Source organism: Microtus ochrogaster, chromosome 7 (assembly GCF_000317375.1).
Source record: "Microtus ochrogaster isolate Prairie Vole_2 chromosome 7, MicOch1.0, whole genome shotgun sequence".
NCBI lineage: Eukaryota > Metazoa > Chordata > Mammalia > Rodentia > Cricetidae > Microtus > Microtus ochrogaster.
This window is the reverse complement of record NC_022014.1, coordinates 76013623-76034455: the sequence shown is the minus strand read 5'-3', so window position 1 is coordinate 76034455 and position 20833 is coordinate 76013623. Positions and strand designations below refer to the sequence as shown.

At 47.8% G+C, this 20833-nt stretch overlaps 1 long non-coding RNA gene across 2 annotated transcripts in view; it reads left to right on the top strand.

The window, feature by feature from the left end:
- LOC113456314 overlaps positions 1-20833 on the top strand; it is a 162817-nt gene that overhangs the window by 119726 nt on the left and 22258 nt on the right. For both annotated transcript variants that reach the window (XR_003377132.1, XR_003377133.1), the window contains exon 2: positions 19752-19798. This is a non-coding gene — a long non-coding RNA (uncharacterized LOC113456314). The remainder of the gene's footprint in view (positions 1-19751; positions 19799-20833) is intronic.

Here is a 20833-nt window from a genome sequence, read left to right as displayed (position 1 = left end):
CACACACACACACACACACACACACACACACACACACACATACACACACATTTAAGTGCCTTGCAAAGATTCCAGACTTCCGTAGAACATATTCCTATTGCGACCCTCATGTGACAGCGACTTAGTTGTGCCATGAGGAGGGAAAAGATGTGCTCTTTGGGTGCTTTCTTGGGTTCCTTCCTGCTGTTGAGAAGTCCCTCCTATAACGCAAAGATCTGAGGCACGTCTGTCAAATTATTGTGCGGCTAGAAACTGTGAAGTGTCCCAGTACCTAGTGTTCTGTTGCTGTGTACAGGGAAATCCTAGAGTGTCAATCATGGATGCTGATCCTCCTATAGCTGAGCTTCTTTTGACACAAAACCATGTTATGGCTCAGTGTCTGTCTTTGACACTCACACAAGAAAGGCAAAATGAGAATCTTTAGGTAGAAGTGTCTTTTTTTTTTTATTTACAGGAATTATAGGTATGGATGCCTACAGGATCAGGTAGGCGACTCTAGCAAGTGAAGCGGCTAATGCTTTGACAAGGGTGGGCTGCATGACTCTGGAGAGCGCGTGACCTCCCTCAGAGAACTAGCAGCCCCCAGCATCTGACTTGTTGCTTTGCTGGGGTACAGCTCTGGGGTTGTCAGAGCTTCCCATTTTCCAGACTTTTATGTCAAATTTGAAATCTCTCCATCTCTACACCTCATCACCTAATTCTGAAAACATTAAAATGCACCTCAGAGCCCTGAGCTACGCCAGTTATCCGTATGCTTTACAACCCCATTCATCAAAGTGAGGTTAGAGGCTCAATGGGTGAACTTTGGCGACTCTTCTGGATGGTCTTGTGAGGTTTTGTTGTTGTTTTTGTCTAAAAGAGAAAAGCCTTCACCGTTTCCCTTGATGTCCCATTCAGAATACAAAACGAGTAAAGTCTATACTTTAAAAACCAAATCATCTTCTTCCCATGCACATCTGAAAGTTTATAACCCCCCTAAGCAGCAGTCCTGATCTGGCCTGGGTGTAGATGTAGTTACACACAGTATTTAGGGGTGAATTATTAGTCCCTCCCCTGAGGCCAAGCAAGACAGACGAAGTGTCCACTCTTCCCTCCAGCGCATGCCCAGCCCTTGCTGAAAACCCAATCCTAAAATCATGCCAGGTTAGTCGGGACCAGGAAAAAAAAACCTGCTCTGTGGATCGGTTTGCTTTGTTTTATTGCTTTGCTTAGCAAACACACTCCGAGAGGACACAGTGTGTCCTGCTGCAGTCAAATGCTATGCCTAACACATGCGTGCTCTCTCAATCCCCTGCTCTCCCCACTCCCGTTCTGCTAATCAAGGGTCATAAGAAATGACAGCTTCTCACATGTTACACATTTCTCAGATGGCAGGATTTCTGGGTGCCTCTGGACCCCATTCTGAATAGCTAAGCTGGACTTGAGGTTTGAAAGTCCCACACATCTTTTGACCTATAAAATCAAATAAAACCTACCGGTTCCTGTTTAGAATAGACTATCAGTTTTCCCTTGACTCTTTGCTTTCCTTCCTGAACAACCTTCTGTCTCCTCTTTCCATGTAAATAGACCCAGGCATCTAGGCCTCCTGATAGGACGTTTCCAATGCTCTCTACTTTCTAACAGGATTTTGGACGTGTACAGTGTCTCTTACCTGACCAGGGGACACTGGGTTATAAATAGTATCTAAATTTCTGCCCCGGATTCTTTATATTTTATTGATTCATTTTTTTCCAAGATCAGGGTAACATTTAACCAGTTCCAGATAATTAAATTTCAAAATAGTCTGTGAGCTTGGTTAGGGGATATCCTGAATGAATTGGCATATTTACATCTAAACTCATGCTCTTGTTTGTTTTAGCTTATTTTGCTCCTTTTAAACATATCATTAAAAGGAAATTTATTTCCTAGTTTTAGTCCCAAATCTAGTTAAGCATCCTTATAAAAATAGGAATAATTTATCTGGAAATATCCCGTCATTAATATTCAAAACTGTCTGATATTCCCTTAGAAAGTATATCACTCATTCACATACCATAAGCACATTTGAACACTAGATACATACAACGAACATCTGGAATCTTTTTTTTTATTATTATTTTGTCTTTTTTTGTTTTGGTGCTGACAGTGGAAATCAGGATTTTACACTCAGCTGTGCCCTAGCCCATCTGTGCCAGGATTTTAATCCTTGATATTCCAGGGACCTGGGCAGCTCTTCCTGGTGGCAAATAGCAACCCTGCTTCAGGAAAACTGTCTTCTGGTGTCTCCTTGCCAAGGGCAAGGGAGTCCTCTTCTGTCCTGGTTTTTGCAAACTCAGCCTCCCAGAGTACAGACCTGAGGCACCGTGGCTCATGCCCGGTGTTTACTTTCATTTCCAGCCGCATCTGGAGGCCAGCATTTATGAATTTATTCCCACACCTTGCAACAGTTTACTGAGTTTGTACGTTGAGGGAAGGGAGGGAAAGACGAGGCCCTGTGACTTGTCCAGCGTGACACGGAAGGGGAGTTCCGTGGGCAGACCGTAAACCCCAGGCTTGCTTCTTAGCATCTGTGGCCTGCCTGCAGACGGCAAAGGCGTGAGCAGACCATGTTTGTCTTGGAGGTCGAGTCCAGAAAGTTCCATGGAGTGTTCTCCATATATATACAGCCAGGCATCTTTTTTAACCCACCAGAGGCCAAGGAAGGGAGAAAAAGGCTGTTCAGAAGCAGAGGGCCCTGTGTCTCATGGGGGAGAGCAGGGATGGGCACCTAGCCGTGTTTACCGTTGGGGCAGTGCAGTGGGTGGGCCAATTCTTGTGACGTACTTGAGGCTTAAAAAATGGTCATAAATCTGATGTCTGTCCAACAGGGCTGGCATTTTCTTTTCCTTTCACAACCAGGTTTTGTGTGACTAAAATTTTATTTTAATTTTTTTTTTTCCAATTAGAAGTCCTCGCAGGTAAGGTGGGACCTTCCTCCCATTGCTTGCTCTGGAGTGTTTGGGAGAGGAAGTAGTCTTCTTTCTCCATGGAGAAAGAACTTCATAATTTCTCAAATTCTTATTGAGGGCACGATCAGCCCCTCAGCATGGATGGACACCCAAAGTTCCACATTCGAGAACTCGGCTTTGACCAGCTGGCCTTGGTTCTAATAGAAGCACCCCAGACAAGTCAGTAGCTTCCCCCTGTGGATTCCCCACTCTCCCCGGAGGATGTCAGGAACCAAGGGGGTGAGTGTAGGGGAAGGACATGCTGTTTGTGGCTGCCAGCCACGGACCCTCCACTGCAGAGAAAAGTGCCAGGATGTCCTTTGAGTGCGTGGTTTGGCTCTATGAGACCTCACGTCTGAGGTGAGCCCGCCAAAGAGACGGGCACTTTTTGCGGTGAGAGCCTGGGGCCTGGATGCAAAGCTTAGACAGAGGGAGTGTGTGCCTGGAGAAGGTGTGGCCCACCAAAGAAGAGAAAAACCCCCATCTGTGAGGAGACTGGCTGCCAGGTCTCTCCGCGCAGGGAACAGTGAGTAACTGTCGGGAAGCTTGGCTGGCTCCAGCATCCAGGTGTGCCCTGGCCAGTCAGGTGTGGCATATCGTGTCATGTAAAGAAGAAGTGTGAGGTCTTAGTATGCACTTCTGGCTCTGTTGCAGCTCACCTCTGCCCACCTTTGCCAGAGCATCCCCATCCACTGGAAGGGCAACCCCATCCAAACGGGGATGCGACCCATGTGCCTTCCCCCTCAGCTGCGGTTCCTGCTCCCACCTCCATCGACTTCATGTTTCATTTTCTGCCATGTCCCAGCCAATCTTCAAGCCCTTGGATCTGAAGAAATCCTTGATTTTTGGGGCCGTTTTCCTGGCCCGCGGCCACCCTCGACTGCTCGGTTATTTGGGCTTGGTTGTTGAAGGGTGTGAGACAAATTGGGCCAGAGAGGAGAACTGGAGCTTAACCCGGCTGGGTGGGATTTCCCTGTGGGCTGTGGGTGGGAGGCGGAGATATGTCCCCCAGCAGAGACCCCTGGATGAAACCCAGCCTCTGACAGGCCAGTACTTTTCCGTTGGTGGGTAGGGCGGGGTAGAAGTGGACTTTGCACTGGGGACCGAGCAGCCTAGGGATTTTCCAAGGTTGCCTTAGGGAAGTTACCCCAACCAGGGGTAAGGAAACAGAGAGTCTTCATTTTGTTTGTTTGTTTTTATTTTGAGACAGGTTTCTCCATGTAACAGCCCTAGCTGTAATGGAACTAGCTCTTGTAGACCTGGTCTCGAACTCACAGAGATCTGCTTGCCTCTGCCTCCCAAGTGCTAGGATTAAAGGCATGTGCTACCACCGCCTGGCCCATTTTATTTATTTTCGAATGGCTCTCATTGTGATAAAATGTTGAGTGACCATGCAGGAGGCTTCCATCAGTACCTGCCCAGAATGCACTGGGCCACGATAGGATGGGCAGCTGAGAAGGTGGCAACTCAGGACTGGGCTCCTGTCCTCTAGATCAGTGGTTCTCAACCTTCCTGATGCTGTAACTCTTTCACACAGATCCTCATGTTATGGTGACCCCCAACCATAAAATCATTTCATTGCTTCTTCATAACTGTAATTTTTCTACTGTTATGAATGGTAATGTAGCTATCTGATATGCAGGATATCTGATAGGTGAGCTGGAGGGATTGAACCCACAGGTAGAGAATCGCTGTTCTAGAACCAGTTCTGTACGCTCAGTGGTGGCTGCCAGAGGTGGGCAGGTGTCGATGGGGCTCTACGTCTCTTTCCTTGCCTGATGAAGAAAATCAGCATTCAACAGCCTTGTGTCCTCATGGGTCTCATGCTGTCTCATGTTTAGGTTAGGCTCCCCCCGCCACACACTTTTCCCAGATTTTCTATGATCTACAGAGTAAGCCTTGAAGCTGGGTCCACACGATTGGTTTATACATGGAGTCCAGCCAGCAGGCAGTTCCCAGTGTTAATCTGTGTACATGATTAAGCTAACTGCGGTCTCTCTTTCGAGGAGTCATATTATCCCTGCAACATTCTTCCCGCCTCCATATCTTTCATCTTTGCGGAAACTTTAGGACTCAGCGTAGGACCCTTGTGTTTGTTCAGGACCTGTGTTCCCGAGTGACACACACGTGTGTAGAGACTTGATCACAAGCAAGCCTGGGCCTCTGATACGCTGGATGTGCCCAGTCAGTGCTGAGCTGGTAGCTCTGAGAGAGAGCTGGGTGGGGTTGTACTGATGTTGATGGCCAGTGTGTATTCTGGATTGCAGTGTCCCTGTGGACTCCTGATACTCGGCTGCTTCCACCTGAAGACAAGGCATCAGTGTGACCATATTTAAGCCTGGTTATTGATCCTGCAATGTGCTGGTAGTCAGAACTGTGGGATTTGGGAGGCTGGTGTGTTCCTGTTGGCTGGAGAGAAGGTGTGCACACTGGCCCACAGCCTGTGTATTAGTTCTTGTGACAGCAGGAATGAGCCATCCCAGAGATGTTTTTCTTAGAAAGACTGTCATCTTTACAAGTGCCGGGTTCTGATTAGGCGTTGGGATAGGATGACACCTCAGTCCCTCCTACTGATGGCTGTGTGACTTGGTGGCCTGCTCCCCACAAGCCTGCTCATCTCAGGACTGCATCCACTTGGTACTTTCTGCAGGAGGGCTCAGGGAGCCTGTGTATTTTGTAGCATCGCTCGAAGCTGAGAGTCTGCGTAGATGTTTGGAATTTTGGAGTATTCCCCAAAGCTTCTGGTTAAATGGCGCAGTTGCTGTGGATATCTGCTGGGAGAGCTGGGGCATTGTGGAGGAAAAAGTACAAGTCCTGAAGACATTGAAGTCACGTCGCTAACACCAAGGCTTGAGGACCTCCATTCTAGGCCTGCCTCTGTTTCCACGCTGGGACGGTCCTTTATGCCAAAGTTAAGCTCTCTGGATGCACGGACTGTACATAACAGGAGAAGAGTCATCACCAAATCTGGTCTATGCCATTTATGAAGACGTAAGTGTGATCACAAAGGACATGGAGGCAGACTGGTGTTTAGCTCACCTGGGAGAGCGTGACACTGGACTCTGTCTCCAACACTGCATAAAAACAGGCACAGTGGCACATGCCTGTGATCCCAACACTGAGAAAGTGGAAGCAGAGAGAACAAAAGATCAGGGTCATCCTCGGCTGCATAGCAGGTTCGAAGCCAGCCTGGGCTACATGAGATCCTGTCTCAAAGCCAACCAACTAACCGACCAACCCCAAAACAAACAAACAAACCCGCAAACAAACCAAAAGGTGCAGAAGGTTTTCTGTCTTTCTTTTGCTATGAATGCCTGTCTCTAAATAAATGTTTAAGCAAGTATGTCTGTGTCCTGTCTGGGCAGAGATTTGGGAATATAAAATACAGCTACACTTTCTCTCATTGTCAATGACTAGTGAGCTAACATGCCCTGTGGTGTGATAATAGCCCTACAGGGGTTGATGGACTGAAAATGTATCCGAGTCAGAGTGGCTTAGCAACTACCAGTAGATCCCAGCTCTTGGAGCCCATGATATCAACAAAGCTGTCCTGCAATGCAAACAATGGCGGGTTTTTGATCCTACTGCACATACTGGCTTTGGGGGAGCCTAGGCAGTTTGGATGCTCAACTTACTAAACCTGGATGGAGGTGGGCGGTCCTTGGACTTCCCACAGGTCAGGGAACTCTGATTGCTCTTCAAGCTGATGAGGGAGAGGGACTTGATCGGGGGAGGGGGAGGGAGATGGGAGGCGGTGGCGGGGGGGGGGGGAGAGGCGGAGATCCTTAATTGAATAATAAAATTTAATAAAAAAAATGTTCTTGAGCGCAAAAAAAAAAAAAAAAAGAAAAAAGAAAAAAAAAAGCTGTCCTGCAGACTGTCCACCACATTCCTCCAGTTTCTGGTGGATTTCTGGTAGTCTTTGGCACTTCCTGGAATGGAGATTCATTGCCCTAATTTCTGACTTCATTGTCTTATAATATTCGATCTATATATGTCTGTGTTCTTCTTTCCCCTTTAACGCAGACACCAGCCATACTGAATTCCAATGCCGCCTTACCTTAGTGTGACTTCATCATGACTAGTGACATCTGCAGTGACTCTTTTTCCAAATAAGGCCACATTCTCAGGAGCAGAGGGACTTCCACCATATCGTTATGTGACTGGATGCAGTTCACTCCACAACAAATGATAAAACGACCAACCTCCACAACGAAAGCATAGATGGGACTCAGATTGAAGTTCTCCCAGTTAATATCCCATCAAGGCGAGGTCCTTGAGTAGAATCCTATCATGTGTCCAGGAGGAAGTTATTAATTTATGGGGAAGAGCAGATGCACCTTCCCAGTGCTTCCTAGACCAGTGCCTTAGCGACCAGCACATGATTTCAGAACGTTTCTCCTGCATGGTTCCACAGTTTTTATGTTAAAACTGTGCATGAGGAGGCAGGGCAGGATCATCATCTGGAGTGAGTCCAGCATTGCAGGACATACAGGATATGATGAAATCATAAAACATTAGAATCTGTGGCTTTTCCAAAGCTGAGAAGTGCGCTTGCTCTCTCTCTCTCCTCCCTCTCCCCCTCTCTCTCTTTTTCTCTCCCTTTCCAAGCCAGATGGAAGAGTCGTTAAGAATGTCTTGATAGCAGATAGAATTTTTTTTTCCTGAGGTAACCAGGGATGAAAGAGTCTAGAGAAGAGAAGAAAATCATTCCAATGTGGCTCCATGGCACTCGATGTCATTTCTAACCATGTAGAATACTTATTTCAGGCACCACGAGGCACCCTTTTTTAGGGGAGCGCCAATCCAATCCAACGTCCTCATTGGATGGGTGAGAATGTAAGGTCTTCTTGAGGTCAAAGTCCCAATAATTGAGATCCCATTGTCAGGCAGTGGCAGGGCTGACTGTAGGCCAGTAGGGAGGGGACATTTGCCAAGGGACAACTGTCAGTCCTGAGGGATGCTCCTGGCTTCTAGTACCTAGAGGCTAAGGATGTCACTACCACTCTTGCATGCACAGAGCAGTCTCCACAGGGTCCGACCCCAAACGGCAGCAGTGTTTGAGCTGAAAGACCTGCCCTAGGGAGAGGCTCTTAGCTCTTACTGGGGTGACTCTCCTCTAACGTAGCTATATTTAAGCCACAACAGAACAGCACGGTGCTCCCCATAGAAGCACGGAGAGGTGTTCTCGTCTCCTGCACAGTGCTGGAGGGCAGCCTCTGGTTCTCGTCTCTTTCTCTGGATCACATAATATTGGATTTTGCCAACCATTCAGCTTGAGTTCCTGGTTATAACACAAGCCTGTAAAAAAAGAAAAAAAAATCACAAAGAAGAGTGTCATGAGAAGGGACTTCTGATTTCAGTTTAGTATTTTCAATACTTGCATGTCCACTCCTGGCTAAATAGCATCTTTCCCTTTAGGGTTTTCTAATAACCCTGTAGCCATTGCTGACCATGGCTTCCGCTGCTAAAAGATCCACCTTTTCGGCTCTCTGCTGGCCTTCCCTCTGAAATCACAGATCTCCCACCTCACCTCATCACTACCTCCCAACTTAGTTCTCAGGTGTCACTAGATACCCCAGGGGAGACAGGAAGGATGAGGAGCGATGGTCCAGATTCAGCTGATGGAGCCAATAAAGCTGCATGAATGCAGGTGCCCATGGTGCTGCCCCTGGCTCCCCCTGGGTGCCTCTCCCTCCCTTGTTTGGCTCCTCTCCCAGCATCCTTTACTTCTCTGTTATGTTCCTCTCATTCTCTTTTTTGTAGTCAGTTGACCATCTGCTAGCTGGATGCCTGGTGCCTACGGTGGTATAGCTAGAAAGCTCTTCCCAACTGGATAGGCCTGACAGCCAACTTAGCCGTGAGATAAAGAGCCTGGTAACTGTCTCTTCCATACCAGTCAGTCAGTCCCCACATTGTCCCCAAGCCACATCTGCACAATGGACATGCTATATGCTAGGTAATGTTACATGCAATACATATACATATACACTTATGTAACCCATTATAATCCATGTCACATAGTATGAACATTGGCTGTTCTTGTCGGTGGAACCCAGAACATTGTGCCTGTTAGGAAAATGTTCTACCCCTGAGCCATGTCCTCAGTTCTTAGATTTATGAAACAGAGCCTTATTCTGCATTCTAGACTGGCTCAACTGGGCATGCAATGGTGACAAGGTATGTGCCATCATGCCAGGCAGACTGGTTATTTAATTGTTTTATTGTATGCATGATTTGGGGGACATATGTGCCGCTGTGTTCCAGTGGTGGTCGCAGTGGTCAAAGGACAACTTTGTGGACTTGATTCTCTCCTTTCATCTTCATGTGAGTTCTGGGGCTAGAAGTGAGGTGGCCAGGTGTGTGTGGCAAACACCTTTCCCGCTGAGTCATCCCCCACGCTGTCCGGTGACTGCTTGTATGTCATCATTCTTCCTGAATGTTTGACCTTGGGTATCCTGGGACCTGCCTTCTCCAAATTTCTGGAGCCTGGTTTAATGCCTGGCCTAGAATAGGTGCTCGGTCAACACCAAAGCGTCTCTGTGGTCTGGAGGCGATTTCGGATAAAGGTTTTGCATGCCCATACCTTGCTTGGTGTCATTTGAAGTTTGCTTGAAGGCTTTGTGGTTTCTTTTTCTCTCCCCTCCATCCCTCCCTTCTTGTTTCCCTGCCTTCCCTGCTTCCTGCCTCCTTCGCTCTTTCCTTCCCTCTCATCGCTGCTGCTGAGTTTCACACCTTTGGGTAACTGACCTACTATGGAGTTATACCCCAACCGTTGTGATCAATTTCTTTAAGAAAATTCCTTCCCCCAGAGAGACATGTGGCCTCTGAGAGTTGTGCTAATCGGGCTGGTGGGTGGCAGTGTGGTTGGACTATATGCAGAGTGGTAAGGGTATATACATGCAAACCTCAGGCCTCCTATGGCTGGGCCATCATCATCTCCCAGTCCCTGGGCACTGGTGGGGACTGGAGGGAGCCTGGAGCACTCTGAGTTGAACTTTGAAGTACACCCCAACTTTTCAGCTACAGCCCAGTTCCTTCTGCATTGATGACCCATCCCATACTATCTTAAGTGTTTTACAAGTAATGATTGGAACCTCAAGACAGATGTAAACATAGGAGATACTTTGGTGAGCATTTGTGATGGACGAGGACCAGGAAGTGTGGGGATGCTGAAGCCTTTCCCTCAGGCTTCCAGATGTCACGGGTGGGGTTCAGACTCCTAGTGCAGCCAGACGCTGATGTGTTCTTTTTCATAACGAGTCTGAGTTGAGTGCAGTGGCATATGCATGTGATCCCAGGCTTGGGACGCTGAAGCGGGATGGTCCTGAGTGTGAGGCCAGCCTGGACTAAATAGTTAGAACTCGTCATAACAAAACCAAGCATGAGTAAGCTTGAGAGCCACGGGAGGCTTCATCTACCTCGATCCTGAGTCTTGACTCCACCAGACACTTTGGGGTCCATTGTGGAGACTCGTCAGTCGGGTACTATGTATACCTGGAGAAATGATTATGAGGTCACTTGAGTCCAGGAAACATGGTGGACTGACAGGTAGCAGAACGGCTCTGGCCTAGCATTGCGTGCCTTCTCTATGCACTCACCTAGATAGCAACTCAGGGGCATGGGAGCTGCCTCTGTCCTCAGCCTCACCGTACAGCCGTGAAGTTGGAATTTGCCAATCAAATCAAGACACTTGCAAAAGGAACCAGGGACCTATGCCGGCGGTTCCCCCTCCTTGATTAAAACGAAACCCATGACATCTTGAAATGACAGCCTGTCAGTCACTTGGGAAAGCTTGCAGCATGGAAAGGCAATCACCCAGACGGCTTTATAAAAGCCTGTGAATTTGCCTGGCTGAAGCTTTTAAAATTAATACTGTGAGCTAACTGAATAACGACCCATGCCTTGGAGAGCTGGGTTTGGATATCTCTGGCTGAGGCAGATGTTGATCTGGCTTGCTAGGGGACCTTGGCAGCTGTTGGGGGCCTTGGGGACCCGTAGAGTTTGCTGATCAGAGAGGTTAGGTTCTGTCTAAGGACGGCACGGTTCCTGTAGCATCCCTAGAAGGGTTTCTACTGCCAAGGGCGTGTTCAAGTTAAGATCACCTCGTGTTTTCGCTCACCCTATGTAGTGAACAAGCCTCTCAGGGAGTGTGTGTGTGTGTGTGTGTGTGTGCGTGTTGCTTAGGGTCACACTGTTCAAATATACCTCCCTGATTTTCTGTGATCTCATTTTCCCTTAAAATATCACTGGAAAGTGTTTTTGAGTTGAATGTTTTATTTTCCATTTAAACGTGGTAAAACCCAGACACGGGGGCTCTGTGTTGGCACCAGGCTGGTGGACCTGGACCTCGGATGCCTTCTGTGGTTCATGGCCTTTAGGGAACTGGGAGCAGCCTGCAGCCACAGTGACATCACAAGCCTGCCCAGGGACTCCCGGCCTCTGTACAGCTGCTGGATACGGGCACTGTCTTCGCTGGGTGTCTCTTAGGACACAAATATAGTTTGAAAGGAGAAAATGCCATGGTCTTTTAAACTTTGGCTGTTTTCGGGTTTTTATTTTTATGCTTTTATTCTTTGCACAGAATGTTGGACTCTCTCTTTACACCCAAGTCCAAGGCTGTTCAAGGGAGTTCTAATGAGGGGAGCAAAGTCAGGCCACAGTTTGTGTGACTGTGGATGGAGGCAGGCAGGGAAAACCCGAGGGACACGTGGGCCACAGGAAGCAGCAAATCCGACATGACAGGAGAGAGGGCTCAGCCATTACCTTGGGATGTGGTGGAACATTACCGGTGCTCCCTCTGACGAACAGTCACGTGCTGGGTTACATGAAAGCCTGTCAGGGGATGTGGAAGGAAAAAATAAGTGGAGGAGAGGGCAGAAGAAAGAAGGAGTGAATTGTTAGTGGCACTGAAGACTATTTACAAAGGGCCAAGGCATAGTAAACACTCAATAAATGACATTATTATTATGGAAATGCTCCATACCTGAGGGTTGACAAGAGCCTATACTGTTGGGATGGCCATGGGAACATAAAAAAAGATTCGTCTTGAGAATGAGCAGAAGTCACCAGACACAGTGAGGTGATTTAATTTGACGTTAGAAGAGGGCTTCCCATCAGACGATGAAATGACTTTAGGTGATGCGTTTGGGTGTGGTGAATCTGAGATCATGGCAGTCACCTTCTCTGTGGGCAGAAGGCAACCCGAAGCTTAGGAAAGAGACTAGGAGCAGGAATTCAGGGCATCCTGAGGAAAGGGAGAAAGAAAAAGCCCCAACCTGTGATAGAGGGCATGGGGCTTCAGAGTTGGGGTCCCAAGAAAGCCCCCCTCATCATCCGCTGCTTGGCCCTCAGTGACCTGTAGAGTTGGCAGAAAACTCAAGACCTTGGCTTTCCATCTTAGACCTATCTGTTGTGTGTTTGTGTGGGTGGCAGGCCTCTCTCTCATTCTTCCTGTCAGGGTCTTGGCCACTGTCCGTCTCAGGAGCATGTCCTCTGCTGAGAGCCAGGGCTGTGTGACAGACACAGGGAAGTATGTGTGTTGTAGGTTCTGAACCGAAACACAGGCATCACTAGGGCCTTCTGTCATGGCACAGGAATTTGGAAAATGCCACAGAGCAGGTTGTTTCTACCTTGTGGGGTGTCCGCTAGGTTAGAACTCTCAGTTGTTCAAGCCAAGGCAGACTGCTGCCTCTGAGTCTATAATCCTAACTGCCTCTGAGATGTCAGATGGCACCTGCCACCAGGTCCACTGACTTCTCGTCTCTTGCTGGGCCATGCTACAGGCCCAACAGTAGGGAGCCCTTGCCATAACAAACCTGACTCCAACTTGCAGCCTCCTGACCCTACTTTCTGCTCTATTTCTGATTTCCAGCAATCTTGAAACTTCTATTTTATACTTAAAAAAAAAAGTATGTTTACTATTTTATTTCCAGTCTGGAACAAACCATAATTTTTATTTTATTTTTTAATGTTGTAATAGGATTTGTTTTTCTTCACAATGTCCATTCAGTTTAGACACAGGGAAATGAGAAGACAAGTCAGCCATCAGTTTAACACCCAGAGACAAACATGGGGACCTTTTGTTTTCTCATTCAGCATTTTCATAATCTGTGTATTTCTGAGGTACTTGTAGTAATAGAAACAGATAGCACTTACTGATTACTTACTATGGGCCAGGAGGTATGCAAAAATGTTGATTATATTTAATTACTACAATAGAGAAACAAGCATGATCTCATCTCACATCTTCAAATAGAAAATAACACTTATGGGGCCCGGGGCTGTAGCTTAGTGGTAGAGTTCTTCCCTAGTATGCATGAGGCCCTAGGTTCAACCCCTAGCACTGCCAGGATAAAAGAAGAAAAGAATGAGGAGTTAAGGTTGTGGAGGGCTTACGGAGGCAGGGAGGCTAACATCCATGTCCCTGTGCTTTGGTTGAGATAACGATGCATCGGAGATACCTACAGTGATTCAGCTAGCTGGTGGTCAAGTTCAGATTTTGTCCTGAAGCTCTCTGCCCCCAGGGTTCATGCATGTGTACCAAGACTAATGAGTTGGTAGCACATGGAGCTTCCCCTGTGTCTTCACTGCCTTTGTCTCCTTGTGCACCTGCATGCCCTCCACTTAGACCCTGAAATGTCGCTTTATGATAGAGCTGTGTCACTGACTGGCTGCCTCCCTCACCCTCCTAACACCCCACAATCTCTTTGGTTCCAAGCAGGGATTGTTATCTCTTTCTGAAAGAGTACACGTTTGCCTCCACCATTGTGGAATTGGAGTTGTCTGAGATTTTCCTAGAAACCTAGAATGACGGTAATCTGCTGACACTACCTTTGTACATCCTTGTCTTCCTTTTCAACACTCTTGAATGGGACACTCCTCCTGGCCCAAGCACGTGAAAGAACATTGTACATTGCTGTACCTCAGATACACGCACACTCACACGTGCACCACAGTACCAATGAATGTGTATTTTAGGTAGGTGAGGTTGACCACATACAGTAAACCCTGCTCCAAAAATGGAATGCTTTGTTCCTGTGCCATTGTGAAGAGCAAATTGCCATCCTCTCCCCATGAGAACTTGGAAATATGTCTTAGTTATGGTTTCTGTTGCTGTGAAGAGACACCATGACTATGGAAACTCTTATAAAGGAATAGCATTTAATTGGCTTACCGTTCAGAGGTTTAGTTCATTATCATCATGGTGGAATATGGTGACATACAGGCAGACATGGTGCTGGAGAAGGAGCAGGGAGTTCTACATTGTGTGATCTACAGGCAACAGGAAGTGAACTGTCTACCACACCGAACATAGCTTGAGCAAATAGAGACTCCAAAGCCCACCTTCACAGAAGACACACTTCCTCCAACAAGGCCACACCTATTCCAACAAAGCCATATCTCCTACTAGTACCAATCCCTTGGGGGGCCATTTTCTTTCAAACCACCACCAAAGGCACCCTGTTCTTTTAGCCAAGCCAGCCTGATAGAGGCACCCGGAACTAGTTTCATAGGTGGACTTGTAGGCATTAAAGGTAGAGAAGATTGTCCCTGCCCCTGCATATACTACAACCTTAGTTTTCTATCAGTCTTCCACAGATAGACAACTAGAGCATAGGTGTAAATTCTTTCCCACTGACCAGGGCCTTGTCTTTGAAGCTCTGGGCATGTCATACCTGGGTTGACTGAAGAGTTCGACTAGGAAATTATCTTCCCTAAGAGGGACCCCCAGAAATACACTCACAACACACACACACACACACACACACACACACACACACACACACACCACAATCACAATGCTTGTTCTTGTAAGATGAAGGGCAATCATCCCTTGGATTCAACATGCCTATGTATCTGGGTACCAGTTCCTCAGTGATCTAGCTATCTGATGAGTAAGGACTTGGGTACCGGCTCCTATTAATGACCTCTCCTGAGGTGGTAGAGGTCCCTAGAGGAGTGCATATGTGTGCTCTCCAAGTAGACTTTCCAGAGTTGGTCGTAATAAATAGGAGGTAAATGGCTCCCTGGGAAGGTCAGTTCATTGTTGATCTTGGGCTGTGTTTATGTAAATTAACCCTTTATTTGGGATGCCCTAACTTTTCTTCCTTGTAAAAAATCCTATACCTTCTTACCCATCTCTGTATCGCTGCTTCTCTTCTGAAGGCTGCTCTATTTGGGTGTGCTGGACTGGGCAGGTCGTGGGAAAGATCTCTAGGCAGCTGGCTTGTCTGAAAGCCAGGCCTAGCCAGTGTAGGGAGGGCGGGCAAGAGAGGAGGCCTTTCTACTTTCCCTCGGTAGGAAAATAAAAGAGATAAATGAACCCTAATCCTGACCCAGGGGCGAATCCCAATAAAGATCCAGGTTAATTCTTCCTGTTGATCCAACCCTCGAATTCATTGTGAGAATTAGAGAGTTCTGAACACTAATTTGCCAGATCAGATCGTATAATTATCTTTTATAGACCCGAGTGTGATGTATGCTGGGTGTTTGTGCTCCAGGGGCTGAGTACCTGTCTATGTTTGGACTTTAGAAGTCCCTCCTGCCAGGCTTGAGCATTCCACATACAGGTGGGGGTGGGAGCTACTGTGGTCTCTGTCTGTAATCAGACAGACCCAACAGTGTTCAAAGCCCTCCCCCAGGGGGGGGAGACTTTCCCATGATAAAACAAGGGGGAGTTTAAGTGGAACTACAGGGGAAAAGGTGAACCCCATGCAAGGTTATGGTAGGGGCCAGGTATCTGGCCGGAGTGGGCGTTTCCAGAAAGATCCTTCTATGAAGCAACAATGGAGCCTTCAACAAGGGTTCTCAGCAAAGCCCACCCAGTTTGGAGACTGCAATGAACACATCTCTTCCGGAGCACATTGTGATGGTCATGCTCTTATGATTTCATTGTTCCCTTCCACCATAAAAACATTAAAATTAAAGTTTTATGGCTGCGATGGTATAAGGATGATTAGTACCCAGGCCGGATCCGTTACCTAAACATTACTGTGACTGTCATTACTATGGACATCACTGGCTCTGGTTTGGAAAGACATGAGAACATCTCTGTGGGCCCGTAAATGTAATTGTAGCACGGTGGATGTGGTGGCCTTGGGGATGGTTCTGGAAATGGGACCCAAGACGGTGGCCTCCAGAGAGCTTCTTGGCCTATTTTGCAGAAGTCACTCCCATGGAATATTTATTTATTGTAGTAAAAAGTCACAAGCATGGGATATGCGGTTCAAGCATGTGAAGGGATCACGAAGGAGCTGATTTGGGTTCAACGGCGTGGTGAGATCTGGTCAGGTGTGTGCTGCTAGTTGGCCTGCTTCGGAAGGTGTTCCTTTCAGCCCCTGCCAATTGTCCTCCACAGTAGAGGGCAGAAAGGGCCCTACTGGCATAGCGGGAGGTGTGGGCAAAGCTCAGCCGAGCTCCTAGGAGACATTCCAGCCAGTGTGCCAGGAACAGACTTAGTATCCCTGGGTAGTCGGGCTCTCTCTCTGGGAGGTTCAGGTGGCCACGCCTCTTCAGAGAACAGAATGAAACAAATGACTAGTGGAATGCAGAAATCTCTTGAGATGCACAGCTGCCCAGACACGGTCTCTCGGGCTCTGAGCCCAAGCTTCCCGCATGCCTCGTACTCCACGGTCCCCAGAAGGGGAGCTGCGGCTGAGAGAGGTTGTGGGTGGCTTGCCTGAGTTCCTGGGGGTGTGGGAGGATGGAAGAGGGGTGTCTTTGAGCTCAAGCTACTTACTCATTGTGTATTAAGGATTCCCAGCCTTGGGTTTCCCTGGGAACACATTAAAAATGCAGATTCTAGGCTGTGATGTTGTCCAGTGGGTAAAGGATTTGTCACACAAACACAAGGACTTGAATTTAAATTCCCAGAACCCATATAAAAGCCAGGTGCAGTAGTGTAGGCCTCTGCATTCCCAGAACTCTAGTGAGTGGAGAATTCTCGAAAGCTCATGCCTCGGCTAGCCTGGTGTCCATAGCAGGTGAGCAGTGAGGGACCCTGTCTCAAACAAGGTGGCAGGCCAGGAGCCATGCTTGAAGTTGTACTCCAACCTCTGTAAGCATGGCTTGGCATGCACATCATGGCACATGCGCACCAGCACTCACAAGCACACACATCACACACACAAAGATAAAAATGTAAATGTAGCTTTCTCAGGTTTTCTTCTCTACACCATGAATTCAGTTTGAGCCACAGCCTCAGAATTCCTCAGGGCATCTGAGGAGGTTTCCTCCAAGTGCCCAGGTCTCACTGGAGACCAGTCAGGACCACTGGCATGGGATTAGGTCTTAGCATTTTACAGAAACCTAGAAAGAGGGGGATGGTTCCAGAACCCCTCATTCCCCTCTTCATGGCGCTCCCTAACTCTCTAAGTTCAAGAAGACCCCAGCCCAGGCTTCTGACCACTGCCCTCTCTACTAACTTAGCTGAAGTGAGACTTCATGGGGTAGTGTGAGGACTTAAGATGGCCTCATTTTAAAATCAATTCAAAGCCAGGCGATCGTGGTGCAGTCCTTTAATCCCAGCACTCAGGAGGCAGAGGCAGGCAAATCTCTGAGTTCGAGGCCAGCCTGGTCTACAAGAGCTAGTTCCAGGACAGGCACCAAAACTACACAGAGAAACTGTCTGGAAAAGCAAAAACAAAACAAAAACAAACAAAACAAAAAAACCAACCAACCAAAATAAATTCAGCTCCCTCCCAGAAGGAGGGGCAAAGCCAAAAGGGTCTCCATTCATCCAGGGTCTATCTTGAATGAGTTTATAGGGTGTGTTCGACCCAGTAATAAACTGAGGATAGATGGATGAGCAGCCACTTTGTAGAAAACTGGAATGGGAATCTGTTCGAGATTCAGGGATGGAGATGGAAAGTAGCCTGCCGTTTTGTCTGCTCTCTGGGATTGAGTTTTCTCCTTCTCTCAGTTGGCCAGTGAGGTTCCAGGTATAACACAGTTCTTCTGGGCATAAGTGGTCAATTTGGTTTGCCCCGCAGTCAGGAACCAATGCAGGAGGCTGGGATGATAGCTCAGGCGTAAGCCTCAGGATCTAAATTCAATCCCCAGCACCACCACCCATGTACAAAGCATTTATAAACCCAGTGCCAGGGAAGGTAGAGTCACTGTCCAGCAAGCTTGCTCTAGATACCAGGTCCCAAGACCCAGATCCCAGTGAGAGACCCTGTCTTGAAAAATAAGGTATATAGCTCCTGATGAATGACACCTGAGTTTGATCTCTGGCCTCTGCCCCCATGTCCACACAGACATACACACGTGCATCCTCAAAAACACAGAGACTATTGCATTTGAGGCCCGAGGCTGGTCCTTGTATAAGTTCATGGGCATGAGAGTGGGATGCAGGCCCTGTAAACATGTCACTGGAGAGGCCCTATGGTGCACGAGGCCCCCTTCCCGCATCTGACCTAATGGCTGGTGGGGTTACCTGCAGAGGGCCAGCCCCACCCTGACTTCAGGAACTCAGGGACCCCGGAGTGCTGGTATGTGAATGTGCGCTCAGCCACCCAAACAATCCTTTCTCTTGTGTGTGAAGGTTACCCGTTTTCCGTTTCAAGTCTGACTGTATTCTTTTCCCCTCTTGTCTGTCTTCTCTGTGTTTTCATTTGCCAACCTAAGGGTCTCGAGTGAGTTCTTCGAGCCTAATGGTGGGGAGGCTTAGAATGGGGGCTATTATCTTTAAACACCGTTTGAAATTCTACTCTTCCTGGCGTCTGAATGAGATTGAACAGAGGCCGGATTTAAAGATTAAGTATCTGTTTTAACAGCAACAACAACAGCAACTCGGCTGATACCTGCCCATTTGTTCAGGAATTACCTGCGCTAGCTCACACCCCAGAAACCCACAAGGTGCAGAAGGCATAGCAGTTAGAGGTTATGGACTGGTGTTTACGGGAGTGTGGTGGAGGCCAGGTGTGGAGCCTGACGGTACGAACGTACTGCCCCATTGAATGAGTTCAGACGTACAGTCGGTTCAGCATGCAGAAATAATGGGATAGGAGGCTGTGTGAAAGGAGCAAGCGAGGACGAGGAAACCAGCCCCTTTGGTAAAACGCTTGCCTTGGAAACCATGGGAACCTGAGTTCCATTCCCCAAATCTGCATAAAGAAAAAAAAAGCTGGGAGTTGAGAGTAGTGGGGAGGGTGACGGCATACAGCGTGAGTGTGCACACAAATAGAAACATAAATGTGCACCTGCATATGGCGTGAATATGCACACGTGTGAATGAATACACATGGGTACACACATGAGCACACACATGAGAGGTCCCACTCCAACCAGAACAGCTCAGCATTCCAACCATCCATTATTTTGCTATCAATGTCCATTGTTAATAACTTGAAAAAAAATATCAGTATCCATTGTAATGTCTGTTTATGTTGAGTTGATTCTAGGTTTAGTTTATTATTTTTTGAGAGATGTATTTCTTTGAAAGTAGCTTCGAGTTTGTCGTGACCCTAGTTGCATGGATTATTTCTGAGATGTGGTTTCGCTGCATATTGAAGGATGCTCAGCAGCTGTCAGCCAGATGAGGTGGCTCATGCTTATAATGTCAGCGCTTTGGAAGCTGAGGCAACGGTACATGAGTTCCAAGGTCAGTCTGGGCTGCATAGTGAAAACCTGTCTCTTGAATGAATAGAAACTGCAACCCTTAATCCTCTATGTCCCTCCAAGGTCTGACATTCAGGGTCTACCCCCAGCAAGGACGAGTCTGATGATGGTGTGTCCAGTGTTGTCCTGCTTACAGATTTAACCCTCCCCTTCTTGTTTTAGGTAAGACCAGAGATTTCTGCCAACGGTGGAGCAAGGACAAGAGAAAGGTGAGCTGTGAGTGGCTGTCTCCGTGCAGCTGTGTCCTTTCTGTTCATTCGCTTTGAAGGTGGAGTTGTGTTCCCTTGTATGGCCCCGGATGTAGACACGGCCCTAACGCTCTGTCTGGGTGCCTAGCCAGAGCGCAGGCAGCAGGCAGGGGTCTTGCCATTTGCTGTGGGAGTGGGATTAGACAGTTGTAAATAAATATATCGTGGAGTTAATCCAGGCGAGGCTGTGCTCCAGGCTCTCCTGCTTGTCACTCAGGTTCGTGTAATTGCTCACACCTCCTGGAGCTCTAGCAGATAGGTTACAGTATGCCCAAAAGCCAGACAAGAAAATTGAGGTATAGTCATATGCCTGAGATAGTGTGGGTAATTTGGGAGAAAGTCAAGACTCAAAGTCAGGTCCGTCCATATCATTTGCTTTTCTATGCTGCCCTTTTGCAGTATAGAACAGCCCCTTTGCCTTCCCACAAGTTCTTGCTGGCTGTCAGAGTTCAGAGCAGGGACAGTCTTGCAGTATGCTGGGAGAAGCACCAGGCAAGTGATTCCAAGCCCGCACACCCAGGAGACAGGCGGCAGGTGGACCACACCTGTTGCCTTTCAGGAGCACAGAGACTACCCACAGGATTAAACGGGATCTCGGAGCTTTCTGGAAATCTGCCGACCCAAGTCTGGTCCTAATAATGCTGGATGTAGAACACATGGCCTCTCTCTTTATCCAAGAGCTGGCTTTGCCTGTAACTGTCTAGGCTCTTCCATCCAACGTGGTTACAGCAATTCTGGCCATAAATCTCAGTGGTGGGTCCTGAGTGGGAAGCTTAGAATACAGGCAGCTTTGACAAGAGACACTAGATCACTCCAGTGTCTCCTGCAGAGCCTGGGGAATGAAGCGCTGGGGGTGGGAACAGAGCTGACACCTGATGGCTCAGGAGAGGAGGATGGAGTGCTGCTCTGCCTGGTTCCTGGGACAGAGGCCATGTTTGACAAGTGGCAGCACCTTTTCTTGTTTTAATCTTGGCAGTTACAGATCCGATTGCAAAT